Source organism: Schistocerca gregaria, chromosome 8 (genome assembly GCF_023897955.1).
Source record: "Schistocerca gregaria isolate iqSchGreg1 chromosome 8, iqSchGreg1.2, whole genome shotgun sequence".
Lineage (NCBI taxonomy): Eukaryota > Metazoa > Arthropoda > Insecta > Orthoptera > Acrididae > Schistocerca > Schistocerca gregaria.
In genome coordinates, this window is record NC_064927.1 from 249337877 (window position 1) to 249354564 (window position 16688).

The following is a 16688-nucleotide window of genomic DNA, read 5'->3' on the forward strand; positions in this document are numbered from 1 at the left end:
CTTGTGTCCTTTTGGGATTTTGATGCTTATAATCTGCTCTCTATAAATATTACTAAGTAATTCACCTCATTAGCTACACTCGTTATATCCTGATGGGACTCAGAAATACCACCTGAGTTTAATACGTGAGTGAAAAATATATATTTATTACAACACAATATTCTGGTCTTACAAGGGGAGACCATGCCATTGGGATCACAGATTTACTTCAAAATTTGTACACCTTTAGCAGGCCATTAAAACATCATAATGTGCAAGTAGTAAGGAGCACTACTCTGGCAACTCTGAGAAAATCATAAGAGATGTTTTAAACATCTGTTTTGTAACAGATCTATCAGTGAGTAAGTGCCAGACATAGAGTTCAAGGTGGTCAAGTGATTAGTGTTCGAGGTACGTAAGATGAATGTGTTTGAGGTGAGGGTTCAGTTCCCACTCAGATTTACTTTTTAATCTGTGCTGTCAGAAGAAAGAGAATTTTTTTGAAATGCCAGCAAGTTTTCCCTTAGAAACTCTGAAAATTACATGTAAATGTAGGAAAAATGGAATTCAGTGTAGTAGATGTCATTTCAAATTATGTTTTCCATATCTGTGTGACAAATGCCACCCTGCAGCATGTTATGTTGAGAGCATACTCGACAAGTAATTGCACATTGCTCTTGCGGTTGGTACATTGTGACTGAATAATGGCATTCACATAATTATTTATTGAGTTTTGACTTGGGCTTTCCAAGCCTGTCCCTCGTCTTTGAAAATTTAACTAAAAGTAGTAAATAGACAAATAACATACAAAATTCACTACAACTTCATGAAAATGCTTTTTTCTTTTTTCCCATTACATTACCTCTCAAAGTCTTATAAATTAAATAATGTGACCAGTGATGAAAAAATATGGATTAAAAAAATAGGTGTTAGTTGGACTCGATAGTTACCTATTCCACGACCCTCTTTGTATACACGAACACTAACCACTTACCCACAATAACTTCTTAAAGCCAACACTCTTGCACAGACACATCACTTACATAATAGACATGTAAAACTCATCTTGTGATTTTCTCTGAATTTCCAGAGGAGTGCTCCTTACTACCTCCACATTTTGTTATTTTAATGACCTACTGAAGGTGTACAAAGTTTTAAGTAAATTAGTGATTCCAACATTGTGGGCTTCCATTGTTAGTTGCTTTTGTTATATTCTCCCAATATTTTATATCTTTTGGTACAGTATTTCAGAGTTTGGGCAGGGAAGGAATAACGGAATTTTGGATACTTCTTAAGTTGATATTCACATGATAGCTGATATCTTCAAATGTCTGCCAGTACATGCTTTCCAGCCCTTCCACGATGCTCTCCTGTGAGTCACACACACTTACAGTAATTCATTCTTTATATACATTCAAAAATAATCAAGTATTGACAAAATTATTGAATTGTATTAAAAACAAAGATTCCAAGACTTACCAAGCGGGAAAGTGCCGGTAGACAGGCACAATAAAATAACACACAAACACACACACACAATTATGAGCTTTCGCAACCGGCGGTTGCTTCGTCAGGAAAGAGCGAAGGAGAAGGAAAGATGAAAGGATGTGGGTTTTAAGAGAGAGGGTGAGGAGCCATTCCAATCCCGGGAGCGGAAAGACTTACCTTAGGGAGAAAAAAAGGATTGGTATATACTCGCACACACACACACACACACACACACATCCATCCATACACATACAGACACAAGCAGACATATTTAAAGGCAAAGAGTTTGGGCAGAGATGTCAGCCGAGGTGGAAGTGCAGAGGCAAAGATGATGTTGAATGACAGTTGAGGTATGAGTGGCGGCAACTTGAAATTAGCGGAGATTGAGGCCTGGTGGATAACGAGAAGAGAGGATATATTGAAGGGCAAGTTCGCATCCCCGGAGTTCGGATAGGTTGGTGTTGGTGGGAAGTATCCAGATCATAACCTCTTTGTTCATAACCTCTTGGTTCATCCCTATGAAATCCCCAAACCACCTTCCCTACCCTCTGGTTCCTACCCTTGTAACTGCCCCCGGTGTAAAACCTGTCCTATGCACCCTCCCACCACCACCTACTCCAGTCCTGTAACCCGGAAGGTGTACACGATCAAGGGCAGAGCCGTGTGTGAAAGCACCCACGTGATTTACCAACTGACCTGCCTACACTGTGATGCTTTCTATGCGGGAATGACCAGCAGCAAACTGTCCATTCGCATGAATGGACACAGGCAGACAGTGTTTGTTGGTAATGAGGATCACCCTGTGGCTAAACATGCCTTGGTGCATGGCCAGCACATCTTGGCACAGTGTTACACCGTCCGGGTTATCTGGATACTTCCCACCAACACCAACCTATCTGAACTCTGGAGATGGGAACTTGCCCTTCACTACATCCTCTCTTCTCGTTATCCACCAGGCCTCAATCTCCGCTAATTTCAAGTTGCCGCCACTCATACCTCACCTGTCATTCAACATCATCTTTGCCTTTGCACTTCCGCCTCGACTGTGTGTGTGTTTGCGTGTTATTTTATTGTGCCTGTCTACCGGTGCTTTCCCGCTTGGTAAGTCTTGGAATTTTTGTTTTTAATATATTTTTCCCATGTGGAAGTTTCTTTCTATTTTATTTACATCATAAATTATTGAATTGGATAGATAAAAAATCTACTCACCAAGCAATGGCAGAACACACACATAAAAGAGAGTTATAATCTGGCACAGTGGGAGTGTGGTGTGCATTCAACATGCCTGTGCCCCACTACCCCATGACATTTGCTGTAATTGTATGTATTTGGAAAAAGAGCACGTGGTATCTGTGTAAGCTTTTTCAAAGCATCATCAGTTTGATGATCTCTCAAAAACACTTTGCTCCAGCTATGATTTTTTATAATAAAATGAGAGGCAACTGCATATCGATGGGTAAAGGCATCCCATATTTGATGTGTTTAATGTTTTGACTTGTGTGCTCTGAAAGTATGCAATATCAGTGCTATGGCACAATGATGGTGAATCAAAAGAACATCATTTTGAAGCAATTTGTTATAGTTAAATATGAAATGATATTTGTAGATAAAGTATTTACACATTGTACACCATATATGGAGGCCTACATCAAACAATAGAAAATCCAGGAAGGAATCCAAGGGAGTATCGAAAATTTTCTACCCTAACAAATAAAGAATGACAGAAATTTTATAATACCAATTCATTTTTCAATATAGTGCCCTTGTTCACGAATACATTTGTGGGCACACACATTAACTTCTGCGAACTGTTCAAATAAAAGGTGTTTGATTTTGAGTCCAACCAAGTGTTCACAGCATCTATCACTACATCATCATTGTCAAATTGTTGTCCTTTGAGTCTTTCTTATGTTTGGGAAAAGAAAAAAGTCTAATGGAACCAAATCCAGAGAATATGGCAGATGACGTAACAATTCGAACCCGTAGTCACGCAGTTTTCAGTGTTGCGAGGGCCTAGTGCGCCGGTGCGTTGTCCTGATGCATAAGAACTCCGCATGCCAATTTTCCATGCGTTCTATTCTTTCTCTCTTCTCTCGAATGGCACAGGAGGGTGCAATAGTACACCCTTTTATGGAATCCACCATAATTACCCCTTCTGCATTCCAGAAGACCAGTCTCATCACTTTACAGGCTGATTTTTTCTCCCAGAACTTTTTTGGGATGGGGGACGAAGGATGTTTCCAGTGTTGTGACTGTTGTTTGGTTTCAGGATCAAAGTGGTGAACTCATGTTTGGTCCATTGTCACATACCTTGCAAGAAAGCCGTCTTCATCTGGGCAGACAATTTCACAACAACACTGCACATGCTCCCATCTCTGATCTGCATTGAAGTCTTTTGGGGCCCACCTAGATGAAACTTTCCGCATTCCCAAAATATCCTCAGCAATGTCATGAGTGTGCCCATGGGAGATTCCAAATGTGGTTTCAATGTGCTGCAATGTTGTTTGATGAGACTTTAAAATTGTATCATGAATTGCAGTCACTGTTTCATCAGGGGCAACACTGACAGGCCTTCCGCTCCTTGGCACATCTTCGACATTTTAAGTCGGACACCCAGTTTTTCACTAAGATGGACCACTGTCCTTAAGTGTGTTCTGCAGGTCCTCCACAATTTCCTTGGGTGTCATTCCCTTCAAATGAAGATATTCAATCACAGCACCATTCTTGATTCTCTCAATATTCACCATTTTGCTTACACTATGGTATACATCCCATCCTAGTGGCAAATCTAACAAAGCTGGAATCAAGAAATTTGACTTGCATACCCATAAAAATGGGTGGTTGTGTCTGTGTGAGACATTATGGTAACTATCTTGGTTAGGTACTCTGACCGCATCTTGTATAACAATATAGTGAAAATGATAGTTGTCACTCACCATATAGCAGAGATCCTGAGTTGCAGAAAGGCACAACAAAAAGACCATGAGACAATTAGCTTTTGGATGACAAAGCCTATGTCAAAATGAGAGAAAACACACTATATCTAAAAACAAAGATTCTGTAACTTACCAAATGAAAGCATTGGTACGTTGATAGGAATGATATGAAACACAAACACAAACACACACACACACACACACACACAAATTTCAAGCTTTCGCAACCCACGGTTGCTTCATCAGGAAAGGGAAAAGGAGAGGGAAAGACGAAAGAATGTGGGTTTTAAGAGAGAGGGTAAGGAATGATTCCAATCCCGGGAGCGGAAAGATTTACTTACCTTGGGAGGAAAAAGGGACAGGTATACACTAGCGCACACACCAACGCACGCACGCACGCACGCACGCGCGCACACACACACACACACACACACACACACACACACACACACACACACACACACACACACACACACATATCCATCCGCACATAACAGACACAAGCAGACATATGTAAAGGCAAAGAGTTTGGGTAGAGATGTCAGTCGAGGCGGAAGTACAGAAGCAAAGATGTTATTGAATGACAGGTGAGGTATGAGCAGCAGCAACTTGAAATTAGCGGAGGTTGAGGCCTGGTGGGTAACGGGTGCATGGGACAGGTTTTACACCGGGGTCAGTTACAAGGGCAGGAACAAGAGGGTAGGGAAGGTGGTTTGGTGATTTCATAGGGATGAACCAAGAGGTTATGAAGGTTAAGTGAACAGAGGAAAGACACTCTTGGTGGAGTGGGGAGGATTTCGTGATGGATGGATCTCATTTTAGGGCAGGATTTGAGGAAGTTGTATCCCTGTTGGAGAGCCACATTCAGAGTCTGATCCAGTGCCGGAAAGTATCCTGTCACAAGTGGGGCACTTTTGGGATTCTTCTGTGGAAGGTTCTGGGTTTGGGGGGATGAGGAAGTGGCTCTCGTTATTTGCTTCTGTACCAGGTCGGGTGGGTAGTTGTGGGATGCGAAAGCTGTTTTCAGGTTGTTGGTGCAATGGTTCAGGGATTCAGGATTGGAGCAGATTCATTTGCCACGAAGACCTAAGCTTTAGGGAAGGGATTGTTTGATATGGAATGGGTGGCAACTGTCATAATGGAGGTACTGTTGCTTTTGAAGTGGACGTTCGTTTGGTAAGTTACATCATCTTTGTTTTCAGATATATTTTTCCCATGTGGAATGTTTCATATATGACCACAGTCTCTGGTAGATGGAGCCAGACTGCAAGCAGCAGGGCATTATGGGCGATGCAGCCGGGTGGGTTGTGGTTAATATGGAGGAGCGTGGGTGAGGAGGGAGAGGGATACAGGGTTGGGGTGGGAGATGGCAAAATGCTGCTGGGAGCAGGCAGGGATGAGTTGGAGAGTGGGGCAGACAGGTGCAGTCGGGAGATTAGACAGGGAGCGGCAGAGGTAAAGGCAGGGGGGGGGGGGGGGGGGTGGTTAGTGGAAAAGAAGAGAAGTAAAAAGTGTGTTGGTAGAATAGAGGGCTGTGTAGCACTGTAATGGGAACAGGGAAGGGACTAGACAGGCAAGGGTAATGACCAATGAAGGTTGAGACCAGGAAGGTTACAGAAATGTAGGATATACTGCAGGAAGAGTTCGCACCTGCACAGTTCAGAAAAGCTGGTATTGGTGAGAATGATCCAGATGGCACAACCTGTAAAGCAGTCGTTGAAATGAAGGACGCCCTGTTTGGCGGTGTGCTCAGCCACAGGGTGGTCCAGTTGTTTCTTGGCCACCAAAAAGGTGGCCATTCATACAGACAGGCAGCTTGTTGGTTGTCATGCCCACGCAGAATGCAGCACAGAGGTTGCAGTTTAGCTTGTAGATCACATGATTGGTTTCATGGGCAGCCCTGCCTTTGATGGGATAGGTGAGGTTTGTGACAGGACTGGATTAGGTTGTGGTGTGGTGAGAGAATGTATGGGACAGGATCCTGCCAGAGTCTGTGACCATGAGTGTGTGAGTTGTGTTTTCATGGGTGTGTTGTATGTTGTCTCATTTTGATAAAGGCCTTGCTGTCTGAAAGCTAATTCTGTGACAGTTTTTTTTTGTTGTGCCTCTCTGCAACTCAGCAGCTCCACTGTATGGTGAGCAACTATTGTTATCATTACATTGATGTATGGAGGCCTGGTTGCCATGTTTAAGCTGTACCTTCATTGAAAGCGTCATGAGCTGTGTAGAGATAGGTAGCAGGATTGCATCTACCTCTTTCCATTTTTTCCACCTTTTGTTTTCTAAATGATTCTGGGTCTCTCTCATTAATTCAGTGGAAGTATTAACCGTGGTAGTCAATATTATTTGCTGCAATTCTTGTTGCAAAGGCCAGTGACTGGAATGTTGCCACAAATCTTAATGTAACTGCCAGTCTGTGTCGGAATGTAAACACATGAAATTTTTGTTATTATGGAACTTTGTGCAAAATATATATAACTATCTCTTGGTTTTATGGACTGCTTCATGTTTGTATCATGCTGGTAAATATCTTATGCACTGATGGTAAGCAGATTTGAAAAAAATATCCTCTTCAAATGAAATTATGAAACACATGTTGATCTTGAAATCTATGTGATGTCAGTCTATGTAAAAAAATTGAGACTATACATATTATTCATGCACAATCTGACATGAGCTACTATACTTTAAATACATTCAATTTAAAACTGAAAATGGGATGAAGATTCAATTGAGTTTATTAATAACTTCTCCTAGTACATATTTCATGTCATTTTACAGCATTATTTGCTGTTCCAGCCATCAACAAGCCCAGAATGTTTGTCATAATTTCCCTTCCTTTCTTTGACAGTCACTAACAGAGGTAATGCAGCTATTTTACACAAAGGTAAATTATTTTATCTTCTTTTCAGTATAATTTTTTAACTTTTACCTATCTTAACTGCAACAGTTTCATCATACTTGTGTTTTAGTACAAACAATGGAAAGTCCAGGTTGGATTATCAAAAATATTATGAAATTGATAGATTGCTACTCACTGTAAAGTTGACATACCGAGTTACAGAAAGGTGCAATGAAAAGGCTGTTACACAGAAAAGGAAACAAACATTCAATCACATAAGCAAGCACGTCTCACCTCTATATCTGCCTGGAACTCTTTTCCTTTCTCAAGAAAGCTATGACCAAAAGCTAAATGTGTAACAGTCTTTTATTGTGTGTGTCGGCAATCCAGTGCATCATATTTCAGTACAGGTGGTAAAGATCTTGAAATGGTACAAGCAGACAATTCTGTCATCATCATCATCATCATCCGAAATGACATGTGGCATGCTAACATGAAACTGTCAACCCAGTCACAAATTTTGTTTGATACTCCTTATGACCATAGTTTTATTAATAAGTGTTAGTGTGGTATTGAGTCAAATGTTTTTTAGAAGTCAAGAAATACTGTGTCTACTTAACTCTCCTGATGCATGGCTTTCAAGACGTCATGTGAGGAAAGTATGAGTTAGATTCTGCATGACAATTTGAGCCAGCACAGCTACTGGTTGACTGAATAGATGATGTTGATTTGCGTACTGATTTTATGTAAAAATTAAAACACCTTACGATTACTGGCTGGATTGGTTGGCAAAATTTTACTTTAGAATTCATGAAATATTTATTGAATTTTTCTCCTTAGCATATTTTGTGTCAGTTCAGCTTTTATTTGTCAACCGACTAAGCAAAAATATTTTCCTTCCTTTCATAATATTCCTTGTAACATCTTTAGTTTTTGATGCTATAATTACCTTATGGGCACTGATCCCCTCCTCCACGTTACCTTTTTGGAAAAAATTTGGCATCCTGAAGCTACTGGCATTGAATGTAACATCAGAAACAGCATTGTAATTTGCAACCCCCCTCTCCCTCCCCCTCCATTTGACCACCCCTCCTCTGGAAGGAACCCCAAGGAGACATGTGCTTTGTAGTATGGTGTGATGTAATGTAATGGGATTTGAATCTAATGACAGTATGTGGCGCTGTGGTGCAACAAACACGAATGGAAGGAGATTGTCAATTTAGATGTGATTATGTCCTCAAACAAGCTGTAGCACAACACTACAGGCACAGCAACAAACCCAATTTATTGACACCTCTGTGCTGCAGAATTTGATGTTTATGGTCCCTTCAGCTGTGTATCATGGTCTAGATTATGACTACAACATGGTTATCTAGGAATTAGCCATTGTAAAACACAATGCTGGGAGTATAGCGAATGATGTATCTTAAATGGAAGGGATACGGCACAATGGGGGATGAAAATCTGGAGGCTGTTCCACAGATCCATGATAAAAGAGGGGCAGACTTGTCTATAAGGTCTTTTATGAATGTCCTGCATACTAAAGTCAAGGAGTGAGTGTCAAGCTGACTACTGAATCTGGTACTAACTTGATGCCCTGCCTTCTGAGACTGCACGTTCATCAGATGCTCAGGGTAGTAGTAGCAGTTTTACAACTCTACTGGTCAGTGGCAGCTAAGGCAACTTGATAACAAAGTCAGTCACAAGAACCCAGAAAAATTAAGATTTTCTAAAGAGCCAAAAGGTAAGTGAAACCACTTGGACTTTAAGTAAGCAACAGAAAGCAAGCACCAGAGTATGTGGGCAAATCCATAGCAAAATTTACCGAGCGAGGTGGCGTGTTGGTTAGACAATGGACTCGCATTCGGGAGGACGACGGTTCAATCCTGCATCCAGCCATCCTGATTTAGATGTTCCGTGATTTCCCTAAATTGCTCCAGGCAAATGCCTGGATGGTTCCTTTCAAAGGGCACAGCCGACTTCCTTCCCTAATCCAATGAGACCGATGACCTCGCTGTCTGGTCTCCTTCCCCAAAACAAACAAACAACCAACCAACCAACCATAGCAAAATTTGTCTTGTTTACACTGAATGAGTGAAGATGCACTTCCCATGCCAAACCTGTCAGTGTCAAGGATGGATGGCAGAAAATGATAGATCTTAAACAAGTAGCTCAGAGCTGAATGTGAATTCATATCCACCAACAAGGGCCTAGGACTTGTGTTGGTCACCAGGGCAGAATCCATACTTTTCCCTTTAAGCACCTATGTCTCGAAGATTTACAACAGCTGTTTCTTCCTACCATACTTACTTTTGGTACAGAAGGCTAATAAAGTATTCACACTTTCAAAACGTGGAAAGAACCTGTTCTAGCTGAGAAATATTAACTTTTCCTCTAGAAAATAGTACAAGCCTAGTTATGGGGTGCTTTATCTTAGAATTCCCCTGTCTGATATTATCATCCTCACCGCCAAACTGGGCAGATTCCACAATGAGCATAACTTATCCATGTTGTGGAGCACACCTGTTGAATCAAGATCATCAAACACAACATGCAAGCTGTGTTTTTTCATGTAGCAAAGACATTTAACATAATCTGGCATTACAGTCTATAGTACAAACTAGACTGGTACAGTAACAACATCCAAAGCTAAAGTTGGCCATCACCCAACTATACAGCTTCTGGGACAGTATAGCAGTGTGATATCTACTATTAATAAATAAAATAAACACTCCTTGACATGTTCAGACGACCACACAATACTGATCAGACATCTTGTCACCTCTGCCATATGATATCATTGGATGCAGTAGAGAGGGCATGAATGATGTTGAATTTTTAAAGAGACAGGGCTTCTTTGATTTTTGCTTTCCAAAAGAGCAATAGCAAATGTTGTGCACAAACAAATATCAGTAAAGAGATTATAATATTCAGACTTCAGGGCGCAGATACTAATAATAAAATAAAACAGAAAAATAATACTGTAGTTGCTCTGGAATGACTATTTTTTCCCAGTTTTTCCATAAAAGTAAATACTGCCCATGGGTGCAGCAAAATTGACATTTTCATTTGTCGATATCCTTGAGCATGATACATTCATGGTCAGTTGAATCAGAGATAGCAATTGTGTTAGAGAAAGAACTTGTGACACTACAGTGACTGAATAGTTGTTTGGCATTCTCACAACTGGGATATAGTCACAAGGTTCAATGGAGCTAGGGCTTTTCAAGTGCCATTGTGTCAAGGGTGTACCACAAGGCACTCGAATTAACATACTTGCAAGAACAATTTCACTAAATGCTTAAAGCATGGAAAAGGTCACCTGTACTGAGAAAATTCTTGTCACTGCTGTCGCTAGATGACGAGGCGGTGTAGGAGGGATTTTTTGTTGTGGAAGAGATGGCAGACACTGAAAAGCATGTTCTTGTGGTGGTTTGTGTGTTTAATGTGGACAGAGGTGTGGATGGAGCCATCAGAGAGGAGGAGGTCGATATCCAGGAAGATGGTATGCTCGGTTGAGGAGGACCAAGTGAAGCAGATGGGAGACAAGGTCTTGAGGTTGTGAAGGTATGAGGATAGGGTGTCTTGCTCCAAGTCCTGATCATGGAGATACCATCAGTGAACCTGAACTAAATTAGAGGTTTGGGAGGCTAGGAAGGTATCCTCTAGATGGCATAGGAGGGTGCCATGCTGGTGCTCATGGCTGTGCCACAGATTTGTTTCTTAACTTTCCATTCAAAGGAGAAGTGGTTGTTTGTTAGGATAAAGTTAGTATGGTGTATGAAGAATGAAGTGGTAAGTTTGGAGTCTGAAGGACGTTTGGAGAGATGGCGTTAAATAGTGGCGAGACCATGGACATGAGGGATGTTGGTGTAGAGCAGGGTTTGCCAAACTGTTTTCTGCAGGATGTTGATGTTCCACGTGAAGTGAATAAGTGATTCTCAAAGAAATATTAATAAATTGGTGAATTTTTTCAACATTCTGATGCTAATTTTTTAAAATTTTATTATGATTTCAGTGTTATTACTTGCGATTTAAAATTGAAGTAATCTCCAAATAAAACAGGTCTTTTCTCATTTTTAAAAATTTTATTAACCTTCAAAATATTAGGGTATTCCATCAAAAGTACCAGGATTCTCAAAGCGATTTCCCCAGAGGAAAAGTTTGGAAACCCTTGGGGCAGACTGAAATGACATCGACAGTGACAAGTTGGGATCCCGGAGGTAAAATCTTGGGTATGGTGGAAAGTCAGTGATGGAAGTGGTCAGTATCTTTGACATGGGAGGCTAGATTTTGGGCTATTGGTTGAAGATGTTGGCCAGCGAGCGCCAAAATTCTTTCAATGGGGGCACAGTAGCCAGCTACATGTGGGTGTCCAGGATTTATGTGTTTGTGGATTTAAGAGAGAACATGTAGAAGGTGGGTATGTGAGGTATCACAGGGATGAGGAGGGAAATGGATTCAGGGGAGAGGGTCTGGGAAGAGCCTGAGGCTTGAAGCAGGGACTGGAGGTTGTGTTGCACTTCTGGGGTGGGATCACTCTGGCAGAGTTTGTAGTTGGAGGAGTCAGACTATTGGTAGAGACCTTCTGCCAGGTGGTCACTGTGATCTACAATGACAGTGGTGGGATCTTTGTCTGCAGTTAGGATGATTAGGTCAGGATTTGTTTTGAGGCTGTGTATGGCCATTCTTTCTTCTACTGAAAGGTTGGTATTCTCAGGAAGGAACCTAGGGAAGGATGCTGAGGTCAAGTTGGAAGTAAGAAATTCCTGGAAGGTGACGAGAGAATGGTTAGGAGGGAGGGAGGCAGGAATGTAGTTGAATGGTGCCATGAACTGGGAATGGCAGGGTTCAGTGTTGGTATTAGGTTGGCTGTGATTGGGAGTATTTGTGTCAAAGAAGTGTTTTCATTTCAGGGATCTGGAGGAGAGTAGGTCTTTGACAAGTACAACTCGGTTAAATTTCGGTGCAGGGCAGAAGGTGAGGCTTTTGGAGAGGACTGTACCTTTTTGGGGGTGAGGCTTTTGATGCAAAGGTTAACAACAGTGTTTTGGGATTTTTTGGCCCTGGATTTGGTGAAAAGTTGGCAGGGGTTTTGGGTTGAAGTGGCAAATTGAAAATACTGGTAAGGCAGGATATGCATGCTGTGAGGGTTGATGAAGGGAAACACTGGATAGGATGGGATTGCTTATTGGTGCCCCCATGTGGAAGCAGGATGTCAGCAGGCTGGACATCTTATGGAGGTGTTGTCTAGCATGCTCTTCCAGATGCTGGAGGGCAAGAGATTCAATTTTAGAGATGTGATGTATGTAGTACGGACTGCGTAGTAACGGTACCTTGTGGAGGGAGCAGAGGCGGTTCTGGGATGCCTGTGCCAGGGAGATGTTCTGTTTGCAGTACCAAGTTTGTGAGGGAATGGTACTGGCAGAATCTGAAAAGGTGAAAGCCATTGTGAAAGGAAGGATGGGAGCTAGAAAAAGAAATTTTTATGGTTAGGTCCTCGGGGGAGATTCTATGGTTTGGGTAGCATTTAAGGAACAGAATGGGATGAATGAGAAAGAGATACATTTCTGAACTGGTGCAGAAAGGTGGAGCAGGGTTCTACATCTACGTGATAACTCTGCTATTCACAATAATGTGCCTGGCAGAGGTTTCAATGAACCACCTTCAAGCAGTCTCTCCACCATTCCACTCTCGAACAGCACGCGGGAAAAACGAGCACTTAAATTTTTCTGTGCAAGCCCTGATTTCTCTCATTTTATCGTGATGATCATTTCTCCCTATGTAGGTGGGTGCCAACAGAATGTTTTTGCAATCCATTGTAGCAGGGAAAGCACATTGGGGAAACAGGAAATAATGTAGGAGTGGGCAAACAATGGTAAGTCCAGATTGGAATATCAACAAGATTATAAAAAGGTTAAACTGATATTCACTGTAAAAATAACACGCAAGAGTTGCAGACAGGCACAATGAAAAAATTTTTCAGTTGAACAACAGGCTCATGGAACACCATTTGCCCAACTTAAGAGAGTTTTAGTTTTTTTTGCCTAATCATTTCAGATGAATATTAGGGTCCTTCTTTAAAATCCGTATTATCTGAATATAATACAACCCCCCCCCCCTTTTTTTAATAGGCTCCTTGAGAAAAATTTGTTTTCAACATATTGTGATTATTCAAAATTATGAACTGTTTTATTGACATTAAACACCTGGCTAAAATGTTAGTTTTACACCTATTTTAAACTCAGACTATTTATTGTCTACATATTGATAACACAAGGAGAAATAAAATAAAACAAAAGCAAATGGTTTACATTAATTTTTATCTTTACTACATTTTTTGCTTACTGAGCCAGTTATCTATGGTATCACTATTTTAATCACCACCATCATACAATAGCACAGATGTGAAATTCGTATCTTTGTTGGCACAAATATTTTTCTGTTTCTTCCAAATATGTTATGATTTCTGAAGTTGTGATTATGTGGAACCTGAGAATGTATCCATTCTTTTCCAAATATTAGAGGGGTGCATAAGTTTGTACCACTTTTGTTTTGCATGTTGGTATTCTGGTTGCTACAGGTTTATTTATCGATCGTAATTTTTTCTGTGTACTTCACTATTGCTACTTGAGTTTACATATTGTCATTTGGAGGTAATGATGGGAGCTGTGAATGCTAGAAAGTGGGTTGCTAAGTGGTGAAATCAAAACTTTTCTAACATAGTCTTCTGTTTCATTTCAACAGAGAGATGATAGCAATGGAGGCAGCCATAAACATTTGCACCATGTATGGGGACAATGCTATTGGACAAGAGCATGGACTGTTTTGACATTAGTGACTCTTCCAATTCAGGAAGACCTATGGCGTTTGATGAAGATCATTTAAATGCATTAATCCACAATGATCCAAATCATTGTACTCAAGACCTGGCACATGTGATGAACTGTGATCATTCCGCCATTATGTGACATTTGCATGCAAAGGGGAAGATCCAAAAATTGAGTGTATGGGTACTGCATGCTCTAAGCCAAAATCACAAAAATCAGGGGGCGGCCTTATGTTCAATTGGTTTGTGAACAACACCAACCGTACCTATCCTCTATTGTTACTAGTGATGAGAAATGGTGTCTTTATGCTAACATATGGAAAAGAAAGGAATGGTTGAGCCCAAACAAAGCATCAACCCCCCACACAAAGACCTGCACGCATCCACAAGTTTGGCATCTGGAGGAAGGACAACGGTGTGGTGTACTACAAATTGCTTCCACGAGGTGTAACAATCACTGGTGACATTTATGTCAACAAATGAGATGTATTGCAGAAGCAATTCACGAACAATGACCAAGAAGACTGCGTGAAGTGATACTACTCCAGGATAATGCACGACGGCATTCTGCTAGACTGACAAAAAAACACTATACAGGAGTTGGGTTGGGAGGAGTTCCACATCCACCTTAATCACCTGATCTTGCGCTCTCAGATTTTCACCATTTCTGCTCTCTATCAAACAACCTTCAAGGAACTTTCTTTTCCAGGTGAAAATGCGCACTAACTTGGTTCAATGAGTTCTTTACCTCAAAATCACTTGATTAGTACAGTTGTGGAATTGAAAAATTGTCCCAGCATTGCAAGACTGTTGTAAATAGTGAAGGAGAATATATCATTGATGACTAAAATATCTGTTATGTGTATTTGTTGTGTTTATTAAACTTATGGAATCTTTTTGCACCAACCTGATACATATCAGATTTCACTTCTATACTTATGTGAGAATGCTACTTGCTTGTAAACATATTGTCTGCCTGCCGCTCTCTCATTAGCTGAGTATAACTAGCAGCTGACCCCAGCCCCCCTCCCCCCTTTCATTAACATCGTACCTCATGGTGAATGTTGACAACATTGCTACAGGAAACACGTAAGTACGCCACTGGCCCCTATCTGGACTTTTACTGCCTCTTGTAGAAATGTATAACATTGGTGTGTATTTGTCCAATTTTAAAGTTGGTTCAAATGGATTCAGGCAAACTGCAGTTTAAACATGCTAGATGTTCATAAAAAGACAAGGTACTCAGTATAGATTCCCATGGTTGCCAACACAACATAATTTGCTGTCCACTCTGCACACCGCTCCCCGCACTCATCCTAGTTCTCAGCCAAGCTGGTGTCACTGTTAACTGACCTCCCTCAAACCCTTCTGCAGTGCTGTGTTTCAGCAACTGTAAAACATGAATTGCAATAACTTCTATGGTGCAGGCCATAGGTAACAACACCAACTGATAAATTAATAGAAGGTCGCAATCACTATTCAGTAAAATTCTCAAACTTCTGATTGTCCTGTGATCTAGTGATGTCTGTTGACACTGTTTCCACAAGGGTCTTGTTGCTTTAATTTATTCTCACACTAGCAATTACAGTCAATTTAATGTGGTTTAGTTTGGTTTTTAGACATTTAATTCTGGATTAAATTTCTTTCTTGATTCATCTGAATGTCACTATCTTGTGTAAAGATGATTAAAATGTGGTAACATTTTTACTCCGTATTCCAATATGTGAACAGTGACTGAATTTCTCGTTTTCAACACACTTTGTAAATCATTACAGTACCTCATAACCAAATAAAATATTGGCTTGAGCTAAGAATCAAGAAATGTTTTTTGAAGGATAACATTTTTACCTATCAGTGTTACTTTTACTTAAGAAGCACCAGAAACATTTTCCTATGATACCCATAAATGTATGAGAACTTTTATTGCAAACCTCTTCCAACATAGCAAAAACTTCTATCATATAACAAATTCTTATGTCCTCCTGTTTCTAAAATTTTCGAATTTTAAGCAGAGCAATAACTTGTTGCTGTGGCTACTTGGTGGTTCCCTATATAATCTTTGCATTACTAGTGCCATGTGATTGAAATGTCACAGTCAATACTATATCGAGCACTTTGGTGTATCAGGAAATCTCAAACCTGTTAAGAGTAGGAGTACCGCTTCCCCTACCTACACTTCAGAATTCTTCAAATGAATCTGTACCTTGCCTTAATAACCCAAGTTTTGTCTGTAAATATAAGATGACCCCAATATCAATCTGTTAAACAAAATAAAAATGTTGACCTCAGCAGCAATAATTTAATATGCAAATATACGACAACCTCATAATTTTCGAATGATGAATTTGGGAAAAAGCTTAGTCTTTGTAGCCAAGTAAATATGGTAATGCCATGGCAATCAGCTCTGCCCTGTAGGAGTTATTATTTGCAATTTACATCTTATACACTTGAGAGAGTAATTCATTGACTGAGTAAAATAGCTATGTACCTAGTATTAGTTGTGCTTGTACAGTGGAGTGAAGGTGAGAAACAACAGTGTTCAACATTTGTTGATGTATGAGAGGAAGTAGATCAACTTTTTCTATTTATTCTTCACTTATGCCATTTCATTTGT